This window comes from Hippopotamus amphibius, chromosome 2, assembly GCF_030028045.1.
Source record: "Hippopotamus amphibius kiboko isolate mHipAmp2 chromosome 2, mHipAmp2.hap2, whole genome shotgun sequence".
Lineage (NCBI taxonomy): Eukaryota > Metazoa > Chordata > Mammalia > Artiodactyla > Hippopotamidae > Hippopotamus > Hippopotamus amphibius.
Window position 1 is genome coordinate 111,171,879 of NC_080187.1, and position 25,645 is coordinate 111,197,523.

Genomic DNA, 25,645 nt, shown 5'->3' on the forward strand with positions numbered 1-25,645 from the left:
AATATATACTATTTTAATTAATTAATTTATTTATTTATTGGCTGTGTTGAATCTTCGTTGCTTTCTCTAGTTGTAACGAGTGGGGACTACTCTTCACTGCGGTGCACGGGCTCCTCATTGCCATGACTTCTCTTGTTGTGGAGCATGGGCTCTAGGTGCACGGGCTTCAGTAGTTGCAGCACATGGGCTCAATAGTTGTGGCTCACGGGCTTAGTTGCTTCTCGGCATGTGGGATCTTCCTGGAGCAGGGCTCAAACTCGTGTCCCCTGCATTGACAGGTGGATTCTTAACCACTTGTGTCACCTAGGAAGTCCCCATAATATTCCTATTCTCAATCTTTTAGTGAGCCAAGGCTGGGGGACTGTGACCTCCGCAAGCATTTCTTTGGTGGATAGCTTTCTTCTCCCAGCCTCAGTGTCCCTTTCCTGACTGCCAGGTTCCAATCAATTTGCTTGAAATTTAACCCCTGTTGACTGTGGGGGTGTGTGTGGTATATTTGTTTTGTTTTGTTCTTTTGGGTATTTTTGTCTTTGTTTCTGGTTTGTCCTTTAGGTGATACAGGACCTCGGAAGGGCACTGGAGCATGAGGAATCTCTTGCTCCAGCTGGGATATGGCAAAGTCTTCTCCCTGCAGAGGAGGCTATTGTTACAGAGAAGGCTCTGGGTGTGTTTCATAATGACTACATCCTCATCACCCTCCCCACTGCCCCCTGCCGCATCTCCCTGCCAGTAATGAGGGGCTTTTTCTCAGATTTTTTACCATGAGAACCTGATGCGTTTGTATGAATCATGCCTTTTTATTTTCTGTCTTTCTGATATTTTGACATCTGGGCCTTGCTGATCTTGGAGAGACTGCCCCTGCCAGGGTTAGCCAATTTCTGCAGAGAGTAAAGGACTCCTACAAGTTTGTCTTTTGCATTTGAAACAACCAGTTCCCCACCCACTTTGTTTACATGCCAAGCCACTATTCCCCTGGCCCAATCATCCCAGGGTCAGGTACCAGGCAACTAGGAACACCCTCTGTGCACCAGAGCCCACTGAAATTATTCAAACTAGCCAATCCCCAGCCTGCTTACCCTTCCTCACCTGTTCTTTCCCACAGAAACCACAACGAAAGCTCTTGTCCACACTTCCCTGCCCCCCCACCTCCTGATCAACCCTGGTGCTCCCGCATATAGCCCTGCATGGAGTGCTGTGCCTCCTATTTCTAGAAATCTGTGAATATAAAAACTTCTATCTTCATGACAGTTATTTCTCTGTCTGTGTGTCTTACCATACCTCAGTAGAACATATCCCAGGTACCCTTAAAACAAGGTTTCTAGAAGTAAAGCCCAAGAAAGTGGAGACCTGCTGAGACTGTGACCTATTGGAGTTTCTCTCTCTCAAACTAGTCCATACTCAGCCTCACCAAAGTGACCATTTAAGAGTTCCTGTCTGCTTAGGGCTCCAGCAGTATATGCTCCAGGTAAGCAGGTTTTGGTTTCTTCCAGATTTCTAGGTGGCAATCTGCCCTAAGACTTCAGTTCTCTGATAGTCTAAGAGGGGTCACTGATTTGCAATTATTCCAGCTTTTCTTATTAAGAATAAAGTAACAATACTGGGACTTCCCTGGTGGTCTCACGGTAAAGAATCTGCCTTCCAATGTAGGGGATGCAGGTTCGATCCCTGGTCAGGAAACTAAGATCCCATATGCCGTGGGGCAACTAAGCCTGGGTGCCACAACTACTGAGCCTGTGTGCCTCAACTAAAGAGCCTGCATGCCGCAAACTACAGAGGCCATGTGCTCTGGAGCCTATGTGCCACAACTAGAGAGAAAACCCACAGGCCACAACTAGAGAGAAGCCCACGTGCTGCAATGAAGAGCTCACATGCTGCAACGAAAGGACTCACATGCTGCAATGAAGATCCTGCACACCACAACTAAGGCCTGACACAGCCAAAAACAATAAAATAAATAAATAAATAAAATATATATTTTTAAAAGTGACAACACCTATTTTAAGTTCCTTACTTGTTGAAGCTGGAACTGGAAGATGGTGTCTCTTTTCTTTCACCCTTACCTGGTGTCTATCTTATTAATGATGGCCCACTAACATTTGGCAGGTGAATGAATAAATGAATTTGTAATTAGATGTGATTATTCTGTAGCAGATGGTTCATAACCATATCATACCTGTGAATTTATGAATGAATGAAAAAATGATTCAGATGTGATTATCTGGTCCATAAACATTTGTCAAATGAATAATGAATGAGTGAGTGAGATGTAACTGCAGTTTTATCCAGACAGGTGCCCCAACTGTTCATCTCAAATCTAAGGCACCCCACAGGTGCTCCGGGATTCTAAGTCCAGTCCACCCTATTTCACTCCAAATCACTAGAGAGCCCAACATCCTCTGACACACCCCAGGAGCTCTGAGACAGTCCTAAACTACTTCTGCCTCAAGTGATTAAGTCTCTGTTTTTCATGCAGGTCTGGAACGCCAAAGGAGAAAATATTTGTTTCTCATATGCCCCCAAATACAATACAGCTAGCAAAACTTGATGTGTCCTATTTAGATACTATCCAGTGTTACTTTCTACCTGGTTAATAAACTATAACCTTGTCCCAAATAACAGAGACACTGTGGGCCTTATTGTCTTAATTCCCTTCTTTTCCTGCTGCACAACCTTTAACCAGATTTGAGGTCTGAACCAAGAAAATGACAATAACTGCAAAATTAAGGGCCTTGTGCTTTGAAGGCAATGTTCTCTTTCACCTGAATAGCAAGGTCAAGCTGCATTTTCTGTGCCTTATTTTAGGCAGAACCCTCTTGTAGAGTCACAGAAAGCCTGGGTACATGGGGTGGAAAGGTGGTCTGTGATGGGGTCATGAGTCCCAGCTTAAGGCAGAGTCCCTGGGTCCAAGCACTGGCTCAACTTCCCTCAGTTACAAAATGAGCATCTTTGTGAAACCCACCTCCAAGAGTGGTGTGGGGATTCCACTGCCTATCTGTGTGAAGTGTTCATAGCAGGTGGCCTGGCACCTGAGAAATGCCCCGGGGTTAGCAATGAGGGTGGGTGTCCTAGTAGCAGGCAGGGTGATGACTCAGTACACACCCTCCCTATCAGTGGAAATGACCTCCTTTCTCATCCATTCACTCCTAGGATGATATGTTCACATATTCTTTTTCACCAGCCTCTGTGGTTCTGCTGCTATAAACAGGCTTCCCCTAATGCTAATTTTGTTAGGTAGGATAACTCTATTATTATCATGCCTTTTTTTCAGAGAGGAATACTGAACTGTTTAGGGGTGAAATTTTATAACATCTGTAGTTTACTTGGAATGCACTTCAGAAAAAAAAAAAAAAAACACAGCAAAATATTACCACAACTAAGTTATTAGTATACGCACGATCATTACATTCTTTTCTCCATGTGTCTGCATATGAGAAACTATTCGTGATAAGAAGGAAGTTTTTTCATGCAAAAATATAAAAAAGTGAGCATAAAACTCACCTTACATAACATGGGCTTTACAGGCAAATGTGAAGCCTGTCCCCATCAGCCACCACTCTGACTGCACAAGGGCCCAAGATTATACTCAGGCAAATCAACTGCAGCCTGCGGCCACAACCTTCAGTAAAGATACTCTGTACTTTATGTATCTTACTGGAAAAAGTGGGGATAACCACAACACCCTAGACACAAACACCCTCCTAGAACATAAAGTGATGCAGAGGACCAAAGAATAAGGTGCAAGAAACTTTGAAAACATAGAGCCTTAAACAAAACGTTCTCTCTTATGACGTTATCGAAAGTATTTTGTTCACAGAAATCTTCAACTGCTAAAATGACCAACACTTTACCTTCCAAGGAACCTACAGCCTTTATCACAAGAATTGGTTGCGTTAGGGCTTCCCTGGTGGCGCAGTGGTTAAGAATCTGCCTGCCAATGCAGGGGACGTGGGTTCGATCCCCGTGCTGGGAAGATCCCACGTGCCTCGGAGCAACTAAGCCCGTGCACCACAACTACTGAAGCTTGGGCACCTGGAGCCTGTGCTCAGCAACAAGAGAAGCCATTGCAATGAGGAGCCCACACACCACAATGAAGAGTAGCCCCCACTCGCTGCAACTAGAGAAAGCCTGTGCAGCAACAGAGACCCATGCAGCAACTAACTAACTAAATAAATAAAATTAATACAAAAAATAAAAAAAATTATTAAAAGAAAACAAAAAAAACCCAGCAATTTTGAGAAAAAGCCCATTTTTATATAAAAGAAAAGAATTGCTTGCATTCAACATTTCCCACCTAAGGAGAGGCTCTGCCCCCCACCCCCGCCCCCAGAGGATGCCCTTCTCCTATTGGCTGTGTGGCGCCCACCTATTTAGGCAACACTGCTTGTGCTCATGCTAGTTAGCACTTTATTTTATAAGTTACATCTGTACTGGAGGAACTATAACATCTAACGAAAACCAAAGCTTTGGCCTGTTTCCAGTGGGACCTTGAAGCTCTGTCTTGAGTGTTGTTCAAAGAGATAGCTGGCTCCCTGGGCATGCTCCAGGTATGGACCTGTCTCTTTACACCTGAGCCGTATGATGCAGTAAAGGCCCCACTGGAGGAAAATGCCTGCCGTCGCCCTGCTGTGCAGGGTGGTTTCTGCCTGACAGTGTTCTGAGTCAGCCTGTGCCAAATATGACCTGTGATGACCTAGGGGGTCTGTATACTGTGAGCCACGAGGACCTTCTGGTGGGTGCGTATTACAGTATATCAACACCAGCCTCCAATTGTGCAGCTGGGAGGGAACTTACCATAGAATCAGTCCCTGGTTATGAGAAAGATATTTACTTAAAAACACAGGCTATGAAAAATTATCCTTTCATAAGAAGAGCACTTGTGTGAGAATCAGATTCTTATTTTGAGAACTCCCTAGGCTTGCTACCAAATTTAAACAGAAATCACATCGATGAGGTGTGAGGACTTTTAATCCCGATGATTGTGATCTGACCTCTGGACCTGTTCACCATGTCCTCCTGGTATCAAAGCAGCGCCAGGCACACAGTAGCAGATCAAAAAAAACCCACTAAGTTAATTACCAGATACAAAATGCAAGGTGAAGAGATTTTCACTGGATTATAAAATAGTTCATTTCTTTCAAAGATATGTCTCATAAAAAGTCACATTTAACTGGGTTTTAAAAATTATTTCCCTGATCTGTACACAAAAAGAAATAAAATACAGTCATTTCTTGTTATTTGTGACAATTACGTTTCATGAAGTTGCCACGAACACTGAATTAGCAGATATTGAACATTGCTCCCGGGGGAAATACAAGGCTAGCTTCCTAAGAGCCTCAGGTCGTATCTTCATCAACCAATCAATACCTAACCTTGTTTTATGTGTGTTTCTGTTTAAAGACATCTTATTTCATATATATTGTTGATTCATTAACATGGAACTCACAGCAAAAGTTCTATAACTCATGCCTAAACGAAACTCATCTAACACATGTATTTTCTCCATAAGGCACATCACAGCCTTCCTGTGCTTATTTAGGACACCGTTTCAGCACTGTGCCATTTTAAACAGCAAAATCACCAACAAAAAGCACAAAAATAAAAGTGTACCACTCAACTGACCCCCCAAAAGACTCTGTTTATAGAACGAGCTGAGACTAGAAGGCAGAGCTTCACTTTATCTAGCCTCATCTGGGAACACACACGTCGGGTGACTCAAATATTTTGCTGCCCTGCACGTGCCCATAAAGGGCCACAGAAGCACCACGGGTATTGATTTAGGGGTTACAAATAAATTTTGGTGAGTAGGTGAATTTTCAAATATGGAACCTGTGGAATGCTTAATTTAAGTCTTAGATTCATTCTTTTTTTAAATTTTTAAAATTAATTTATTTTATTGGGTGTGTTGGGTCTTTTTTGCTGTGCGCGGGCTTTCTTTAATTGCGGTGAGTGGGGGCTACTCTTCGTTGTAGTGAGCAGGCTCCTCATTGCTGTGGCTTCTCTTGTTGCGGAGCACGGGCTCCAGGTGCGTGGGCTTCAGTAGGTGCAGCACATGGGCTCAATAGTTGTGGCTCACGGGCTCTAAAGTGCAGGCTCAATAGTTGTGGTGCACGGGCTTAGTTGCTCCGCAGCATGTGGGATCTTCCTGGAGCAGGGATCGAACCCGCGTCCCCTGCATTGGCAGGTGGATTCTTAACCACTGCACCACCTAGGAAGCCCTAGATTCATTCTTTATCCATTTTGAGTGAGTTCTAGAATATTCACAAGGGGCCTCAATGGTCACAAACTAGATGAAAAAGTATGGGTTATTGTAAAAATCAATACAAGGCTAAAGAGATATGAACATGTGGACAATTCATATCTCAGTTCATCTCAACTTCTGATAACCACATTTCCCTTTACTTGCTTGGCTCTCTAACAAGCTGCTTTCTGGCATTGTCAAAAATGTAGGCTGTATTTACATCTACTAAAAATTGGTCCATTGCATAAGAAAAACCTGTCTGGTTTACGCTCGTAGGTGTTGATATTTGCTGTAGACGAGCCGCACAGCTAATAGGGCACAATCAACGCCTTGTACACAAGACAATGCAGCAAAGTAAATAAGAGGATAAACAGACTCTGCACCCAGAGAGGCTGTCTGCTCACTTGTGCTCCAGCCTTGGGCAAGTTACTCTCCACAAAAAGGGCACAACCTCTATTTTCTGTGGGGTGTTCTCCCTTTAGAAGAAATAAAGACAAACATGGTAAGCTGGCAGTGTTTGCTAACTATGAGTGGTACTGCACTTTTCTGAATTTTTAAAATGGTTACTGTGAAGAATAAATGAGGTTATATCTGGTGAAGGCGTGGTGCTGGGATGGCGCTTCCTGTCAACTTGACCATAAACAACCTGAGTACAGAGAAGGATCTTGGCTACTGCTATAGCCCCAACACCTAGTACCATTCCTGGCTGGTGGAAGGTGATCAATGAGTCAACGTGATGAAGAGACCAAGAAACCAGCCAATGAAATGGCCCCAGTTGGCCAAGTAGATCAGAGAGCCGGGCAGAAGCAAAGAATGTCACATGAACTTTGTGGTCATTCGGAAAGTTTCTGTTTATTTGCTTGTTCTTAACTGTTCCTGTAGAAACTTAGTTGTCTGACAAAAATGCCAAACATGCTAAGTCGTCCTGCATGATAAATATCAAAATATCAGGTGGCCTGGATGCTGACAGAGTAAAGACGTCACGACCCGCTTCTCTCTAAAATCAACCCCCAAAAAGGACAAGAAAGAGAAGTGCCATAGAACTAGCAGACCCCTCTCACCCCGGACAACAATTCTTGGGGAGCAGCCGAATGCAGCAAAGGCTTGTCCCGAGAGCATGAAGACCCTTAGGGAAGATGGTCAGGGAAGGGGAGGCACTGCTGCAGACCTCAAAGCCTGCAGATCTGGGGCTTCTACAGAGCAGTGGGGAGCCAGCTTCCTCCTGAGGGTGGAGAGGAGGTTCTGAATGAATGGCTAGCAGCCTCCCTGAGAAGAAATAAAGGTTAAACCAGTGAAAATGAGAAAAAGATTCTGTTAGGCCAGAACGCATCCTGGGCTGCTCCTTGATATGATTCATTTCCAAGATAAGGAACTCACTTTATGTCTGTACAACTATACTAAAAGAATAAAAAGAGAGAAGCAACAAGAAAGACAGACAGCACAGAAAGAACATTGGCCAGAAAATTATCCCAAGGGGCAGATGAAATCACAGCCACACATACAGCCACGGAGTCAAAGGATTTCACAGACGAGTCACTGTTAAAAACAGTAGCTCTAAATGGAGACACGAAAGGCAGGGGATGAACTGGGGAGGTGAGAAAAGTCATGGGAAATAAGCTGAGATCAGGGGAAAACGCCGGAAAGAAATGATGGCTGTCATTTCAAACAGTAAAAAGAGAACAGACATTAACACTGTGAAGAAGGTGATGGACAGGATGGAGTAGCTTGAGAAAAATGAATTGGAAGTGAACAAAGAGTGAAAGAATTCAACAGCAAAGGACTAGAAGGACAAAGGAGATCCAAAATGTGCAAGATCAAAGTCCCTGAAGTAAAGAATTTAAATAAAGGAGTGGAACAGATATTTAGAGTTATAATTAAAGTAAATTTGCATAAATAAAAGAGGACTTTTCCCTGGATTCTTTTATCCAGACTCCTATAAAGGGAAGGAAAGTACTGGGCTTCAGACGTCTCCTCGGCCATGCTCCAAGCCAGCAGACAGAGGGCCGATGGTCCCGAGAGGGGCAAGCCTATCTAGCCCAGAGATGAAAGGTCCAGCTGGGCTAAGGGCTGGGCGCAAAGGACACAATTTCAGGACACGAACTGAAAGGGCTGCGGAAGGCAGGAAGGTTCTAATGCTTCTGCCAAGAGTCCAAAGGCCAAGCAGGCTCGTTACACTTCCAAGACTGCTTCAAAATCACTCCAGATTTTCATCTGTGCAGAGGCGGGGCCCACAGCAGCCTAGGAGTCTAAGCCTGGGGGCCTGGCCTGCTGTCCCAGCTGTTGAAGATGCACATAAAATCACAGAAGCGCGCTTTCCATAGCAAGTTCAATAGCAGAGCTCTAGGCCAGAACTGTGATTCTCCACCCTGGCTGCAGGTGACAACCACCTGGGTACTTTAAGTACTGGTGACAGGGTCCTAGCCCAAACTCACTCAGAACCAGGGGTGGGGCCCAGACAGCACTAATTTTTTTTTTTTTTTTTTTTTTTTTTTGAGTTCTCCAGGTGATTCTCGTGAGCAGCCAGGACAGGGGATCACTGCTCTAGAATGATTGCCTCTGTAAAGAAGGTTCAAAACCGATCCAAACAGAGCTGACCGCTGAAGCGGGCAGCAGGACCGGCTATGGCACGGAGGAAAAATGGACAAATTAAAAAAGTCAAAGTTTAGAATTCTAAAGGAGAAACAGGAAAAGCCATCACTCACGAAACCACTTTTATTTTAGTCCAATAAAGCCTCCTCACACACACTGATTTTTTGGCATACTTATTTTGCCAACATAGTAATTCAAGAAAAAGCATCCTCTTGCTGGCGTCCGCCCTGTCCGTCGCGCATGCGTAATGGCCGGGGGCGGGAAGTCAGTTTGGGAATCGCACACACGTTGCTCCGCTTCCTGAGGTCGGGCTGAATCATGAAAGGAAGTTCTATAATTCGCAAACCCTTGCAACTGTTCTCTTGGGGTATTTTATCTCTCCTGAAGTTGAGCAGCACAGACATTCCAGAGACAGGCCAACGGCACATCCCTCCCCCGCCGCCCAGAATGAGAAGGAGACAGAGATGGAGCCTAGCGGACAGGGCAGGCACCCTGCTGGGGTGGGTCCCCCCCCCCCACCAGCCTGCGGTGGGCCCCCCCCGCCTGTCCCTTCCCCATCACAAGCTCCTCGGGTGCCGTCTCCCAAGGATGCACCTGCCTCTCAGCCCACCCGGCCCGCCCACTGCCCTCGGAGTTCTCAAATGCCCGTGGTGCACATTCCCAAAAATGAGCCTGGTTTTCTTGTATTCGCAAGAACGAAACGTGGTCATGTGATAAGCATCGCATTTTCCTCATTTTGCCTTGACGAGGAGCATACTCCCTCTTCAGAGCTTTCTTTCAAAATGGACAGAACCTTGGATTCCAAATATTTTGAGAAAATGACATTGGATTTTTTTTTTCACTGCAGAGGCATTCATCAGTACGAGAGTTTTCTCCATTACCTCTAAATCCTCTTGAACAATAAACTAGCTTATTCTTTCAGAAACTATACTGAACCAAGGGTGTTTAAACTCAGGATACGTTACCTAGTATTCCCCAAGGCTGTGTTCCCATGAGACCACCCCAGGAAAACAACTGGGAACATTTTCCGTTCCTATGTAAGTCATTAGTAACCTGTCACTCAGCCAGACTGTCACAGTGTGTTTGCATGTGGGTGGGTGTGCATGCACATGTAGGTGTGTGATGTGTGTGCATCTGTGTTGGCGGAAGCTGTTGTGGTGAGTAGGAGATTGTCACTGTGTTGAGGATGAAAGGGCCAGGGAAGATCCCGTGAACAAGACTTGGGGTCTCATCTGAAGGATGTGGGTGTCCTGGTGCCACCACCACTTCCCAGGGTCAGAGCCCCTTAAGGAAACGGGAGACAACCAGGGTTCACACGTGGAAAGATGGAATGATGCGCTGTCCACACGCAGTGGTGCCAAGAGCTGGGAAAGGTGGGAGGGGGTAGAAGCTTGTGTCCCCGACTCCCCAGGAAGGACTGCGTGGGGCTCGGGTGTAACACAGAGTGGTTACTCTGTCCCAGACACCTTACGGTCATGATGGCGATGCTTGTTCTACCCTGTCCCCCACAGAGCCTCCAGCCACATGTGGCTAGTGGCCCCTGAAATGTGGCCACTGAGACTGAGAACTGATTTTCACATTTTATTTCCTTTGAAGTATTTGAAATGTAAATGGCCGCATGTGGCCGGTGGCAACATTCTAAACAGCACAGTTCTAGATCCTTGCCGGGGAAGCTGGGGAGAGGCCATCTGTCGTCACCTGGGCCAGGTGTCAGAGATGGAGCAGCAGGCAGCACCTCCCTGGGACCCACCTGATGGGACTGCAGGTTGACAAAGGGAATTTTATAAATTCACCCTAAGGAATAAGCTGTGTGGTCCAGACACCTCTCCCTTCCAGATGTTTCTCCTACTTGCGCCAAGCTTGGGGTTCTAGGTTTTCTTTTTATTAACGAGAGACACATTTTACTCCAAATATTTAGCTTAACTGTATCCAAATCCTATGTGACACATTGAAATATAAGGAGGGGACTTTAAGAGCACCTACACATGCACAGAGGGCCCCGTGCTGGGAGCACAGAGCTCACAAAAATATCCTCAGCATGGTCTCCAAACGGATGTTGTAAAAGTAGATGACAAGGGCCAAAATAATGTCACACAGTGTTTTAGCACTTCAGGTGAGGATACTGCCAGGACCCCCTGAGCAGGGTGTCCTTGTCCAATCACTGGGTACGGGAGAATACGCTCCCTATGGGCTGCCTGTTAAAACCCAGCAGGGTTCCCAGGTGCACCGCCAGGGAACAGACGCACACTTGCTTCAGAGTCAAGTGACACTTGGGCCAGAGCCACGCTTTCTGTGACCTTCCCATAAAGTCTTCTGATATTTTGTCCCCTGAAGAACCCCACCTCCCTTTTCAATCCTCAGGCAACCAGAGGCTATGTAGCTCCTTGACGTCCTGTACCCACCCATGACCTCTCTGCAGGGCACCTCTTTGCAAGCCAGTCTGCTGGGCGCTCCGCACAGTGGGTCTCTGGGTGCCACAACCACCCAGGGGCAGGTCTTTTCAGCCTCGTTTTGCAGATGAGGTGGCCAGCGCTGAAGCACTTTCAAGGCATGATGAATTGAGACAGGCTGGGACCTGGGACCCTTTACTGCAGTGCTCACACCTGGACAAACATCTCCAGGAACAAAATACGAAGAAACTATAAGGGACTAAAAATAACTATGTGCCTGTGCAGTTGGGGCGAAGTATGGACAAGATACAAAAAAGAACCAAAAAAGCCCCAACGGCCACTTCCGAAGAGCCGGGAGCAAAAGCAGAGGGTCAGGAGCAAAAGCAGGGTACTGCACATGCCCCCTGCACTCAATATCACCAAAGGGGTGAGCAAACCACCTAAGCCACCCTTCCGGCCCGAGCCCTGGACGCACCCCTACCCTCACCCCATATTAGCAACCAGCTCCCCACCCCCGCCTCAGGGAGCCAGCAAGGGAACCTGCTACTTGTTCTTAACCCTCCAACCCCCAGCCCCCCACCCCCACCCCACCCCCCGCTGCACCAGGGGCCCCAATAAAGCCTTGCCTGAGTTTCTGGTCTGGCCTCTGATCGATTTCTTTTGCTTAAGGAGGCCAAGAACCCTGGTCGGTAACAGAATCAGAGCGGGCGTGCTTGGTCTGCTTCCGGCACCCACACTGCCCCCCAGAGGGGCTTTCTGCATTGGATGTTTCTGGGTCACAGCTGTGGTCCTAGAAGTTTTATTAAAAATTATAAATGTGCGTGCACTCGGTGAGCCCCGGGGGCTCTGCATGTGAGTGCCCCATGGTGTCCCCCTTACATGCCAGGTCAGACAGAGTCAGCACCGGGAGGCCCAGCCACAGACTGTCTCCAAACGGCCCATAGCGAGAGCAGCTCCTCTGTCACCATCCGCCACAGCCTTCGAGGCCCAGAAGCCACAGACGCCAAGAAACCCAGGCCTCTCCGCCCAGAGCCAGACTGTTCACTCACATCCTTCTGATGAGAAAAAACCATCTCACATGCAACAGGCAGACAACACACTGTCTGACAGAAAGTAAGTACAGTGGACTTGGAGAAACGCGAAGAACTAATCTGAAGGATGGAAATCATTCGCATTATCTTGGGTAGAAAATGTCACAAGTGGTTTTCTATCAGACCAGTGCACACATTTTTTCTCTGAGAATCGTTTCAATGTGTGCTCACCTCCTACAAGTCTCATAGCAGTGTAGTGAGAACACACTGACATGCTCACTCAAATGCCTGCCGCCGAAACTTCCACAGGCTTCCAGATTATATGAATGCAACTTCCCAAGGAATGGAGTGTTTGCAGCATAAAAACATGTGAGTTCTCTCTCTCTCTCTCAATCATTCTCCTTTCTTTCAACATCTCTCTCTCTCTCTCTCTCACACACACACACACAAAGTGAAGATGTACCACCTAATGTGCCCAGAGTCTCTACAATGAAAGGCACACACAGCTGTCACTATACCCAGTGTATCAATAAATTCAGTTTGGGTGGAAACTGTGTTAGGCTTGAAAGAGGTGCTTGTGTGCTACAGAATTGCATCAACTCATTCTAAACCAGTGATCCTCAACTTTGGCTGCTGCACTTGGGGTGGGGGGTGAGGAAGCCTTAATGAATGTCCATGCTAGACAACATCAACTTTGGAGGCAGCCTGGGTATCAGTGGGTGAGACGAGTTCTGGAGATGGCCGTGCACAGGCACACTTGAGAGCCTCGGCTGTATAACTCTGTGCAAACCACACAACCTCTCCAAGCCTAACACCTTGTTTGGAGACAGAATGGCCCCAACAGCCATGATTGATGCTTTGTTCTGAATTAGTTCTTTTCCTGGTCTCATCCTACTTAGCCCCCAGACCCCCAAGCAAACCTTCTCATTTTATGATGATCACTGCAAACATCTGTATGCAGAGTGAAAATGCATATTTCATTTTTTTCCTCTCCAAACCAGTTCCCCTACTGCCCTCCCCACATAACTGCTGCTCACAGTTTGGTGCCTTTACTTTTGGATCTCTCTGCTATTTACACACACACATCAGGACAGGCAGACCTGCATCTATATGTAATAAATAACATTCCAATGTAGCCTACATTGTTATGTGCATGCATGTGTTTTTAAAAATATATATATTTTGCAGCTTCACTGACTATAATTTGGACATCTTTATGTCTTAGTCTATAAGATTCCACATGTTTAAAAAGGCCATATATAATTTCAATGGATATACCACAGTTTATTTAACCAAGCATAATACATATTTCCCTTTCTTTCTTCCTTCCCCCCTTCCTTCCTTTTTCTTTCTTTCTTCCTTCCTTCCTTTCTCTCTCTCTCTTTCTTTCTTTTTCTTTCTTTCTTTCTTTCTTTCTTTCTTTCTTTCTTTCTTTCTTTCTTTCTTTCTTTTTTCTTTCTTTCTTTCTTTCTTTCTTTCTGTTTCATTCTTTTCTCTCTCTTTCTTTCTTTGCTTCATTCTTTCTTTCCTTCCTTTCTTTCTTTCTATTACAAAATAAAATGTTGCAATGAATTACCGTATGCACATATATTTCCCCACTTCTGTCAAATTATGTGTGTAACAAGTTCCTAAAAGTGAAATTGTTGAGTCAAAACACATGTGTGTTTTACATTTCAGAAGACGTTACCCAACCGCCCTGCCGGTGCTAACCTGTGGCAGTGTCTCTTTTCCCCACACCTCACCACACACCAAACACTTAAAGCAACGAGGGATTACAGAGAGGCAAAGCATATCCGTGTACTTCTGGTTCCTTTGCATTTGGAGCTGCTTGTTCGTGTCCTTGACTGATCTTTCTATTGGAGTGTGTTTATTTTTCTCATTGATTTGAAAAAACTCACTGCATATGAAGGCTACTAGTCCTTTACCACAGGCCTTGAAAATACATATATCTTATAGGCTTTTTCCCCTCAGTTATTTATATATATTTTTCATTTGCATAGGGACTTGCTTACAATTTTAGAAAATCATACTCATCAACTGTTTTCTATCATGGCTCCATATTTTCTACCATATTTATAAAGGCTATCAGTCCAAAATTATTTGAAAACTCACTCATTTTCTTCCAGCACTTTTACGATTTCACTGTTAGATTTTTATTCTTTGTTCAATCTGGAACTTATTTTGGTGTACAGAGCAAAGCTTTATTTTTCCCAAACTGTCAGCCGGTTTTCCCAAGACCACTAATGAATAATCCATGCTCCCTTTCCTGACTGATTGGAAAGGCCACCCTTGCTTTGCACTAATTTCCACGTGGAATTTGGGTCCATTGCCCCACTTGCCGTTGCAGTTTTGCCTTAAGATCTTGTAGAATTTGTCTCTCCTCATTATGCTTATGTTTCATTTTTTTTTTCCTCTGGGTCTCATAAGTTTCTTTTTTTAACAAAAATTGCCAACCTAAGGTGGAAGGACAATTATATCTTGAGCATTTTAACTTGCTTGGTTTTGTGTGTGGCGTCCGCATACACCATGTTCTGTAACCATCTCTGCACAAAGCTCACTTCAGCTGGCTTAGAAATCTCTCCATCGCGATACCGGAGAGCTCCTTCGCTCTCTCGGCAGCAGCACAGCAAGGCCACAGGAAGGAGAGGCCAGCTTCCACTTAACAACCTGCTGTGAGAAGAACTGTTTCCCCTCCCAAGTTCATATGTTGAAATCCAGACCCCCATTAGCTCAGAATGGGACTTTACTTGGAAATAGGGCCTTTACAGGGGTGAGTAAGTTAAAATGAGGTCATCAGGGTGGCCCTAACCCTCTATGTCCTTATAAAAAGGGGAAATTAGGACACAGACACATGCATAGAGGGGAGAAGATGTAAAGATACAGAGAGAAGACGACGTCCACAAGCCGAAGAGAGCGGTCTCAGCAGAAACCAACCCGGTCCATACCTTGATCTCAGATTTCCAGCCTCCAGGACTGTGACGTGATAAATGTCTGTGGTTCTTTGTTCCAGTGACTCTCGCAAACTAAAACACCATTCCTCTATTAATGGATACTGACAGTTTCCAGAGTTTTCTTAGAAGGGGTAAGCTAGAAGGAATATCTTGCACATATTTTGCATGTATGGGCTCCTTAGGGGAAATCATACATGACTTTTCTATCTTCTTTCTAGAAGGCATCCTTTCTCTGCAGTTGTCAAGCTGCCTTTCTTTCACTGAACCACTGTAATCCCACCTGCATCACAAGTGTTTCCACTATGGAGTAGAACGGCTTTTGAAATTTTCCTTTATCTCCTGCTCCATTCTAACCTTCAGGACCCCATGTATGGCCCCTCCCAACCCCCGGGACAGTAATGTGTGCAGAGAGCAGCACTTCTGTCCTGTGTGGGGACAGTTGTAGAGATGCAGGACTGATGTATACACAAAGGCTTGGTGTGTCCTTCTAAACCAGCTTCTCACATTACTTCAGTTCACTTTGGGTGGTAAACTTGAAAGTCAGATCAAACTGTGTTGGAAGGAGACATATGCAAAAGCATCAGATGTTCTATATTAACCTCTCATTGTTTCCGGATTTTTTTTGTCCAATTCCTACTGAATTTGCTTAATTTCTCAACACAAAGCTATAAAGGTAAAAGAGTGAAATCAACATGTCAAACTGCGCTTATGCCCTCTGTCTGCCTTCTCAGGCTCCTGTCTCCACCGACGGGACTTTAAATCTTCTCACCACCAGGCATGACGGCAGGTCTCTTTTTGTTCCTCATTGGAGTAATGGGTAGGAATTTTGGTTCTGGATTAGAAACACCTAGGTTTTAGGCTTCAAATCACAGCAACATCACTCAGTAGCTAGACAAGTTAAAGTGACTTCACCTTTCTGGGCCTCATCGCTTCCCAGCAGGTTGAATTAGACGTTCCCCAAGATCCCTTCCCCCTCTGACATCCAGGCATCCTTACACATGCTTCTAAGAAACTTATGATTTGGGACTAGCAATTTCCTAATAATCAGTATGGACTTGACCATGCAGCCCTCTCTTTAGACACGCTTCCTGCCTAAGCTACAGGATGGCTGGCCCAGCTCCCAGGGCAACAGTGAAGACCAAGGAAGCCCCAAGCCTGCCATTCAAGCCTCCTCTAGAGAGCTCCTCTCCCTCCTCCTTCCTGTCACTTCCTTCACAGCTATGACCATCAGCTGATTGGTGTTGCTAAAAAAAAAAAAAAGAAAAAAAAAGGAAGTGGTGGACTTCGCCTTCCAGTATAAGCAGCAGCTATAAATGCAGAGAAAGAAAAGAAACAGCATTAAAAACAATAAGATAGAATATAAATCTGTTACCATGCTAGGGAGCAAAGGAGGCATACCAGTGGGCTGGAAGTTATTGCTGTCCTTGAAGGACTCAAAGCAAGATGGGCTCAGCCTGAAGAGGGAAGCCACAGCCTAAGTGCAGGCACTGGGGATGGCTGCGAGGAGTCAAGGGTGAAAATGACAAAGCCTGGGTGGCATCGGGTGGGGGAGAAGCAGAGCGGGAAGCAGGCAGGCAGCCAAGCCCTCTCCAGCTCCTCAGCTGCCGGCACCCCCAAGAGCAACAGAAGTCCCTCTGTAGGAAAGACGTGGGTTTGGAGAGGCAGGGTATGGCCACATCCGTGAAGAACAGAGAGCGCCTGCACCCCCCACACTTGTTACCGGCTCATCCTGCCCTGCGCACATCTCACCTCCTCCCATCTCATGGGGGGACCGGTTACAAGAGGGCCATGCGACACACACAGCCTTAAGAGACTAACTCCTAGGACACTTCCAAAACAAGACCAGCACGCATCCTAGAAACACCAAGCACATCACGAAAGCTAACCCCACAAAGGAAGGCACCAAACGGGCAAACAGATGAGTAGGTGCCAAAGAAGACAGAGGGTGCGGCATAAGAAGAGAACGTCCGTCCATGCTGGAACTAGTAATAAAAACAAGTATTAGGCAAGAGCTTAATGTATCACTTAAATAATAAAGAATTAACTGTGCCTTTAAGTGCTTGCTAACATGTAACTGACTCAACAGATAGACGGAATAACAGGATGGACAGGGCTGAAGATCTTTCTTAAGAAAATGAGTAACCTGTCAGTTCCATGTAATGCAATGAAAAGGGTAAAAGAGAGGGAAAGAATGAAAGAAAAAGTGCATTCCCTGGGGCTTTGTTTATAGTATTGAAAATGAGAAAAAAATCCTAAATGTCTATCAATAAACAATCATATTTTCCACCCTGGAATAAAACACAATGATCACAGATAGGAAGGGCTCCCCCAACCCTGCTGATTAAAAAAAGAAAGTTGCAGGAGGATGATGTTGATATTAAGAAGACAGACACACACACACACACACACACACACACATTATGTCTTCTAAAAATATACACGTATATACACACACGCATGAATGCACAGAATGAAAAATTAGAAGAATATACACTAAGTCGCCCTCCCTCAGTGAGGGTGGGCTGGGGCTGAGGGTGGTGGTCAAGGAGGGTTTCAATGTCACCTGCTGTATCTGAGTTCTTCACCAATGGATATGTACTTAGACACCAGCTATGCAATTTAACCCTTTTCAAAAAGAAAATGATAGAAAGCTCTCCCATCTTGGAGGTCAGAGAAACTAACTTCAGAGATGGTATTTACTCAGCTGTGACCTATTTGGGACTGCCATTATTAGCCTCCAGCCAAGACTGCAGGGGCAGACTCCCAGAGGCACCCACCTGGGAGAGGCTGTGACAGTTATGCCAGTTCTAACCACAGGCCCAGGTATGGGCACTGCCTGCGTGGTCTCCACCAGGCACCACAAATGAAACCCCCTGTAGTCCTTCCATCTACAAAGACTAAAAGAGTAGCTTGAAAACTCAGTGGGATTTGAACCCAGTGGGACTTCAGACCCCCTACTCTCAACCACTATTAATAAAAATATTCAGTGACTGTGACTTTGAAGCATTAGGGCAATCAAGTGATTCAAATACTCTTAGTATTTAAGATGAAAATAACCACAGCATTCTGCTTCCATCTAAGAAAGCCCAAGGATCTCGTAAAGGGGCAGCAGGTTACCCAGTGTTTCCCAAAGTGGACTTAGGGAGCCCCGGTCCCCAAGATACTCCAAGAACCAATGCATCCCATGACCAATGTAAGAGCTGAGTAACATACGCCCTGACTATGCACACCACCTGCGCAACGGCTCTGAACAAGCCCGTGACAGTTTCCCTACTTACTCAACTTTATTCTGTCTAGCATTTCACTTACTTGAATAAAGAAAGCTTCCTTGGGAATACCATTTAAAATTGCAGGGGCTACCCTGGTGGCACAGTGGTTAAGAGTCTGCCTGCCAATGCAGGGGACATGGGTTCGATCCCTGGGCCAGGAAGATCTCACATGCCTTGGAGCAACTAAGCCCATGTGCCACAACTACTGAGCATGCGCTCTAGAGCCACAACTATTGAGCCTGTGTGCCACAAATATTGAAGCCCGTGCACCTAGAGCCTGAGCTCCACAACAAGAGAAGCCCCCACTCACTACAACCAGAGAAAGCCTGTGCGCAGCAACAAAGACCCAATGCAGCCAAAAATAAAATAAATAAATAATTCACTTAAAAAAATTTTGCAAAGCACCCCCTTCAGAAATCAAGGGAATCGAGGCCAGCCAACTGATTAAAGCCCCGCGGATTTCCCATTCCCAGAAAAATACCTATTTCCATCAATCAGATAATAAAACATCAGGCTCAGAGCAAATACAGAAGTGACATTGAGACATTTAAAATGTAGCTGCTAACTGCTAAATTGGAGCTAAAAATAATTTTCACTAAGCATGATTCAGAATACATCCTGACTGGAGAAATTACAAAAGTTCCAAAAAGCTACAAAGGTAATAAATTACATAAATAAGCAAATAACCATAGAGATCAAAAGTTTGGGGGAAATGTTTTCAACTATTATGACAATGGATTTACAATGGATTTAAAGGGTACACAAATGTTGATAAAAGGTGTAAGATTCCAAAAAGTATACAGGGCAGAAACTTGCAGAAAATATATTTAGCTAACCAGCTCCCCAAAATATGCTTCAGTTATTAATAGATGTGTAGCAAGACTGAAAAGAAACAGTCAAGGAGGCAGAGGGTTACAGAAAAAGAGAGAAATGGAACTGATAGATTGCTTGGTATATTTGACTCAGCGGGAAATTGAGTCAAGGGGGGGTTTTAACTTCATGTCAGACAGTGGGGGAGAGAATTGTAACAGGCACAGGGCCAACTGGGAAAACACAAAAAACAACATGGGGTACAAGAAAGAAAATGGAACTATGTTATACACTGTGCTCTAGAAGTAAACATAACCAAAACAAGGTAAACACCAAATAGCATCTTAACACTAAATTACAGAAAGATTATCCTGGGTAATAAGAGTCTAGGACTGCCATGTGCTTATTTCTCAGAGTAGAAAGTCAGCAGACACTGTCTAAAGCTGATATATTAAGAAAAGAAAAAGAAAAAAAGCAGTGAACATATCATCAGAAAATAAGAAGGAAAATTCTAGAAGAAATAGCTAAAACGATTAAAAGATTGCTTTTGGGGAGCAGTACTAGAGGATGAGAAGGTATTGTTATAAGTTGAAATTAAATAAAAAGAAAGATTAACTCTGGTCGCACCAAAACATTTTCATGACAACTGAACGGAAATGGATAGATTTAATATTTTGTCAGACTGATCAGGACAGCATGAAGATTTAGCAATTAAGACAAACAGATGGAGTGGGAAGGTAGAAGGTTAATTGTTGGACATTCAAATGCTCTTTGTAGCCATGCCAAGCATAACTGAACAAACCAACATTTAAATTGTGACTTTTCCTAAAACTTGGCCCTCAGCCCCCTTCCTTCCTTTCACACGCCCTCCCATTGACGCCGCCAGGCCCAAGCCTCACTTACCCAGATGCCAGCCCCACACTCTCCTTGTCAATCCTGATACCTGCCCAGCCTCTGCTCAGATCAAAGATCTCACACTCAGCATGCCAATCTGGAAGCCCAGTGTTCTCCCACATCTATGCTCCCCTCCAGGGCTCCAGTACAGCACTGAAGGGTACCTCCTTCTCCAGCTTCAGAAGCCAGGACTCCAGTGTCAGAGACAGTACCCCCAGGACACAGGATGCTGCTTACCAGATACTGTCCATCACAAAAGCTTTCAGTACATCCCCCTTGGTTAATGAGGCATTAACAATATTCTAAATCATCCTCACCTTCCTCTTCCCATCATCAGCCTTTGACAGCCACCAAAAACAAATACACAGTTTCCCATAAATAAAAGAATCAAGAGAGAGTCATTTTTGATTTGTTAAACCTACTGTAATAGAAACTAAATATTCTTCCTTCTACTGGTATCTTTGGCAGTGGCTAAATTTGACTATTCTTAAGATTCCAATTCAACCACTTTTCCAGATTCATAAGGAAAAACTACATAATTAATTCTTAAAGGCAAAAAAAAAAAAAAGAAATTCATATTGATGCAAGCTAACATTTTGCCAGACAGCTAGTAGAAAATTTCCCTGCTAATATAAAGTCAAATTGAATGAATAAACTTTTCCTTTAGAATCCAATCAGCCTAGTTTTTTTTTAATCTTCCAATTCCTCAGTTTAAAAAAAAATTCTCTTTTTTTTAAGTGAAAAAAAAAAGAAAACCCAAGTTGTTCAATTCCAAGGTAGAAGAGTAAGATGGTAAGACATGATTAAATTAGGCAATTTAATTCCAATGTCTCTTTAAGACTCTGCTTTTTGATTTCAATTGCTGTAAAAGAAAAGCAATGTTCAGTGTGTAGAGATTTTAAAAAAATTCTCACCCAAAGCCCTAAATTCCTGATTTTCTCTCCACTCATTAACAGCTAAATTAATCCAGAAGTGGAAGAAAGTGTTGGGGGCAGGGTGGTGGTGAGTTAGGTGATAGTCGGAAAAAAATCTACGTGGTGAAAAGTTGAGAAAACAAAAATTAGTTCAGATTGTATAAAGTACCTGGCCATTCCTTAGGCACAGATAACAGACAGAGATAGAACCAGCTGCAAAGTGAACAGGAAACAATATTTCTTCCAAGGACATGCTGTAGCTGTGAAGGGTGCTAATACCCCTTCTTTAAGTAAATACTGCATTCTTTACTGTCTGAAACTTTGCTGTTGGAAAGTCTCTGTAAGGATGAAACATCCTATTCTCACTTGGAGGATCTGTATTTTGATTGTTATCACTGAAAACTGAGGCAAGTCTTGCTATTTCAGGCTTTCTGGAAAGGGGGAACTACCCTTCTAATTACTGGAAAGTGTGAGCTGTTGGGCAACAGAAATGCAATTTGCTTTCAAAAGCAAACAGTAGCTTCACGGTGTCTAATACCGACTCAGTCCTATAGCCCTAACTCCAAAAACCTCTGAAAAACAAGGTTTTTTGGTGAGTTTTATAGGGAACCTCATTTAGTGACACCTTCCCGAAACTGACACACAGCTATGTGTAGCTTCTCTGTATTCCACCTAGCGGGATTTTTCCCACTGTTGGTGCAGAAATATTAAGGTGTGGGATTACAGGATGCTGCCCAGGCTGTGCTGGAGTCGTGTGTAACATATGGCGTCAGGACCCATGCATACCTTTCTAAATTCTGAGGACGGTCTTTCTCAAGGCTGAAATTCAGATTCCAAATTTGAATTCTAAATTCTGAAAAAACCTGAATTCCAAAACATATTTTGGCACAAGGGTTTTGGATAATGATTATAGATATGCCATGTGCTGAGTAAGGGATGGCCTACTAAGAAGTCTTTAGTTTAAAAACAGAGAAATCAGACCTGAACTTAGAACACTAGGAACCTAAAGAAAGCTAGGGTGAGTTATTTCTGAAACGCAAATGTAGCGATAAAACGATCTTTCTGACAATTTCATCCCTCAGGGAAGGTAAAGAGCTAAAATATACACCTCACTTTTACCCTGGGCTTAAAACATTAAAAACATTCTAGTTATTACGACTATTTATAAAATCCTACATTTTGAAGCACTCCAAATACGAAGAATATAAATGTTTCTATTTTACTGCAAAATTTCTCTAAACAGATCAAAGCAAAAGTTCGACGTAGATAGAACAAAATAATTTGATAAAATATTTTTAGTAGACAAGGCTTCTCACTTAAAATACCTAATACTTTACAAAACTTTTAGCTCAAAGACAAATATAGCTATGCACTATTTGGCTTTTTTTTTTTTTTTTTTTTTTTTTGCAGGGGAAGGGAGGAGCGATTTGCACATCAATGAATTTAACTACATTTAACTAAAATGCTGCCTATGTAATAGCGATGCATTTGTTCTTACTAAAACAACAACAACAACAAAACCAAATACTAGAATCAATTCCATTTCTTTCAGGAATTCTCCATCATCCCATGTTTTTTCTTTTTTAACATGAAGATTCAGATGTGAGACATCTCCAAGTCTAACTACACACTGAAATGCCTCCAGGGTTTAAGGAAAAGAACAACTCCAGACAACAGTTTTACTTGGTTCAATGGGAATCTTTGGCGAGTCTGGCAAACTCATTAAAATAACCTGCAATTCTGTTTCCAAAGGCCACCTGGCGGGATGGCATGGGCCTTCTGATCACCAGCCAACAGGAACCTCTTGGGTTAATGACTGGAAAGACTCCGCACAGTGAACAAGATTCTCTTTCCCAAGTAACCGCACCGTAAACGGCCCCAAGACTGAAACTTCTCCAATGATTGTCTTTCTAGTTCTCGATATTCAAACAAACCAACAAATGAATCACCTTTGTATCGTTATTTCGGTGGGTTTCAGGTTGTAAAGCCAGACTGCCAAAAAAATCTTTAACTTGAATTCACATTTTACTCCCCGCTCTTCAAGTCATTCACTGGCTGACAAACTTATGTTACCATGAAAATGCGGGGAAAAAAAAAAAAGGCATTCATGCTACATTTTAGTAGTGGTTCAGAAAGTTTCATGTTTTACGCAACTGCTCTTTCTTTCTGTAGTACAGGAAATGTATAAATAAAACCTTTGCAGGGATATGAACATATCTACAATGAGTCAATTCGATAAATACAGTGGAATTTTCCACTGGATTCTGCAAATGGCCAATCAAAAAAGTGTTCTTTCCGAGACCCGACAAGGACTTTCTCGTGCCTGCGGATTCCAGTTAGTCTCCCAGGACCCAGCCGCTTCCGCACTTTGCGCTCGCGGCAGCACTTGGCTTCCCATGCAAAAGCTGGACCCCAAGAGGCGCTAACTAGGTTTAGCAGAAAAGCTGGCACAACCGACTAGTTTTCGATCGAAAAATGTTATCAAATGTTCCCTCCGACTTTCAAAGCAGGAAGGCCCTGAACATACCTGCCTGGGTTTGCCTAGGCGCACAGACCTTGTGCCGACCGAGGGGGAAGGGCCACATCCTCCCCTCTCCCCGCGCCTTCTCCCCCATCTCCGCGCCTTCTGCTCTCCCACGCCGCCTCCCCAAGCCCAAAGGTGCGTCCCGGCAGCCCAAGTGGAGGGAGCGCGCGGCCACAGCTACCTGTGCCAGGTGAGGCTAGGGCGGGGCGCGGGACTCCTGCCACCGGACGGGCGTGATCGTGGGGGCAGCTGTGGGCGCAGCACCCGGCCGCCAGCTCCTCCTCGCTGTTCCCGCTGCCGGAGTCGCCTCAGTCGCCCAGTGCGCGGCGCTTCCTCATTTTGGGCAACTTCCTTAACGTGCCCAGGCAGGCCCGGCACTTCCTCCCGGCCGCCGCGCCCCACCGCCCCAGGCCCGCCCCGCCGCCCTTGAGCCCAGTGTGCCCTGTGCGCCCCCAGCGCCCGGGGCAGGGCGGCGACGGCCGGAGCGCGCGGGAACCCGGCCCTCGGGGTTGGCCTGGGAGGCGGGAAGCTGGAGGGGAGAGGGAGGGGAGTCGGGCGGGCGCTCCTTGCCAATATTCCCGGGTGCAGAAGTCCCGGACCAAAGGGCTTCCTGTACAAAAGGGGCGCACGGCCAACAACAGGAGCCACTTGCCACCTGGTCTGCCTGCTGCCTGACCCTGCCAAGGACCAACAGGCGCTCAGCGGCACGCCCATTTGCGGTGCAATTGCTTGGGAAGAAAATCTTGTTCACTGTGTGGGTATTCCCAGTCACCAACCTGAGATGCTCCTGCTGACTGGTGATCAGAAGGCCCGTGTCAACCTGCCCGGTGGCCTCTGCCTTCGGTGAACATCAGTTTACAGCGCACCTTTGGGTGAGCCCAGACTGTCCAACACAGTTTTCTGAGGGCTTTAATTATTATGAGGTTTTTGACAGTGAGTTAAACGTGCTTCCTTTTTACCCACGAACGCTTCTGAGGTCTGGAGATAAAGTTTCATCCGTCTCTGTAGTCTTTAAAAATGATTTAAAAAAACACCTACCTGGTTCCTCTCCCCCCTTTTTTCTGTTAGCCCTCTTTAAAATTTTCCTATAAAACAGTTTCCAGACCCTCACATTCTTAGTAACAGTGGCTAACAGTGCCTGTTTTAAAAAGCTGCACCCTGAACCGAAATACAATCAATAAAATAAAATATATAGTGTGTTAGAGCGTGGGAAGACATTCGGGAACCTTTCTGAAACCTTGAAAATGTTAAAGTATGTGGGCCGAGCGATGGGATTCAGAATGTCCTGCTTGAGCAGTGGAGGAGCTGAGGGTGTGGGGCGTGGAGACTAATATCACCCTGTTTGGCCCTGAAGGATGGCTGGTTAGCCAAAGACGGGTAAGATTCCTCAGAGGAGGAACAACCTAAGACAGGCACAGCCGCAGAGGGGCCAACAGGGGTGGTGCATAGAGCCCTCCTTGTATCACCCTGTTTGGCCCTGGAGGATGACTGGTTAGCCAGAGACGGGTAAGATTCCTCAAGGAAGGAACAACCTAAGACAGGCACAGTCGCAGAGGGGCCAACACGGGTGGGGCACAGACCCCTAATATCTGAGAGAGGTCTCCTGCCCCCAGGGCTGTTTTGCTCTCCACCCCCAGCTCAAATCCACACCTGCTCAACTCGGACCCAGGAAGTAAACAAAGATAATTGCCTCAGTCATGTGAGGCCTTTGATTGTTTATGGGTGTAACCTGAGAATGTTAGCGGAGAACTCAATAAAAGCAACCTGGGATGAGTCAGCAGGGCTCTTGATCAGAGAGGTCTTGAGCCGAGAGGTCTTGAGCCCCCCGGTCCCACTTTTCTCTTCTGTCTGTGTCTGTGTCTTCTTCAAGCTTGCGGCACCCGTCACTCACCTCGAGTCGCTGAGCTGGTCTCGGCATTAGAGTATAATTGCCATGGAGAAAAATAAGGTGATAGGAAGCGTTTACACCGGATTGGAGCTCCTCAGCCTTTTCCACTGGGAAATTCTCTTCCATTTATTTTTGCCACTAAACTTT

At 45.1% G+C, this 25,645-nt stretch overlaps 1 protein-coding gene across 6 annotated transcripts in view; it reads right to left on the reverse strand.

Moving 5' to 3' along the window:
- SYK (spleen associated tyrosine kinase) overlaps positions 1–23,938 on the reverse strand; it is a 117,495-nt gene extending 93,557 nt beyond the window's left edge. For 4 of the 6 annotated variants that reach the window (XM_057722058.1, XM_057722056.1, XM_057722052.1 and 1 more), the window contains exon 1: positions 23,792–23,938. The gene's annotated coding sequence lies outside the window, so the exon portion shown is untranslated. Of the gene's footprint in view, positions 1–23,613; positions 23,701–23,791 lie in introns of those variants that run through there. The other 2 variants (XM_057722054.1, XM_057722055.1) reach the window with 2 other exon arrangements.
- Between the last annotated feature and the right edge of the window lie 1,707 nt (positions 23,939–25,645).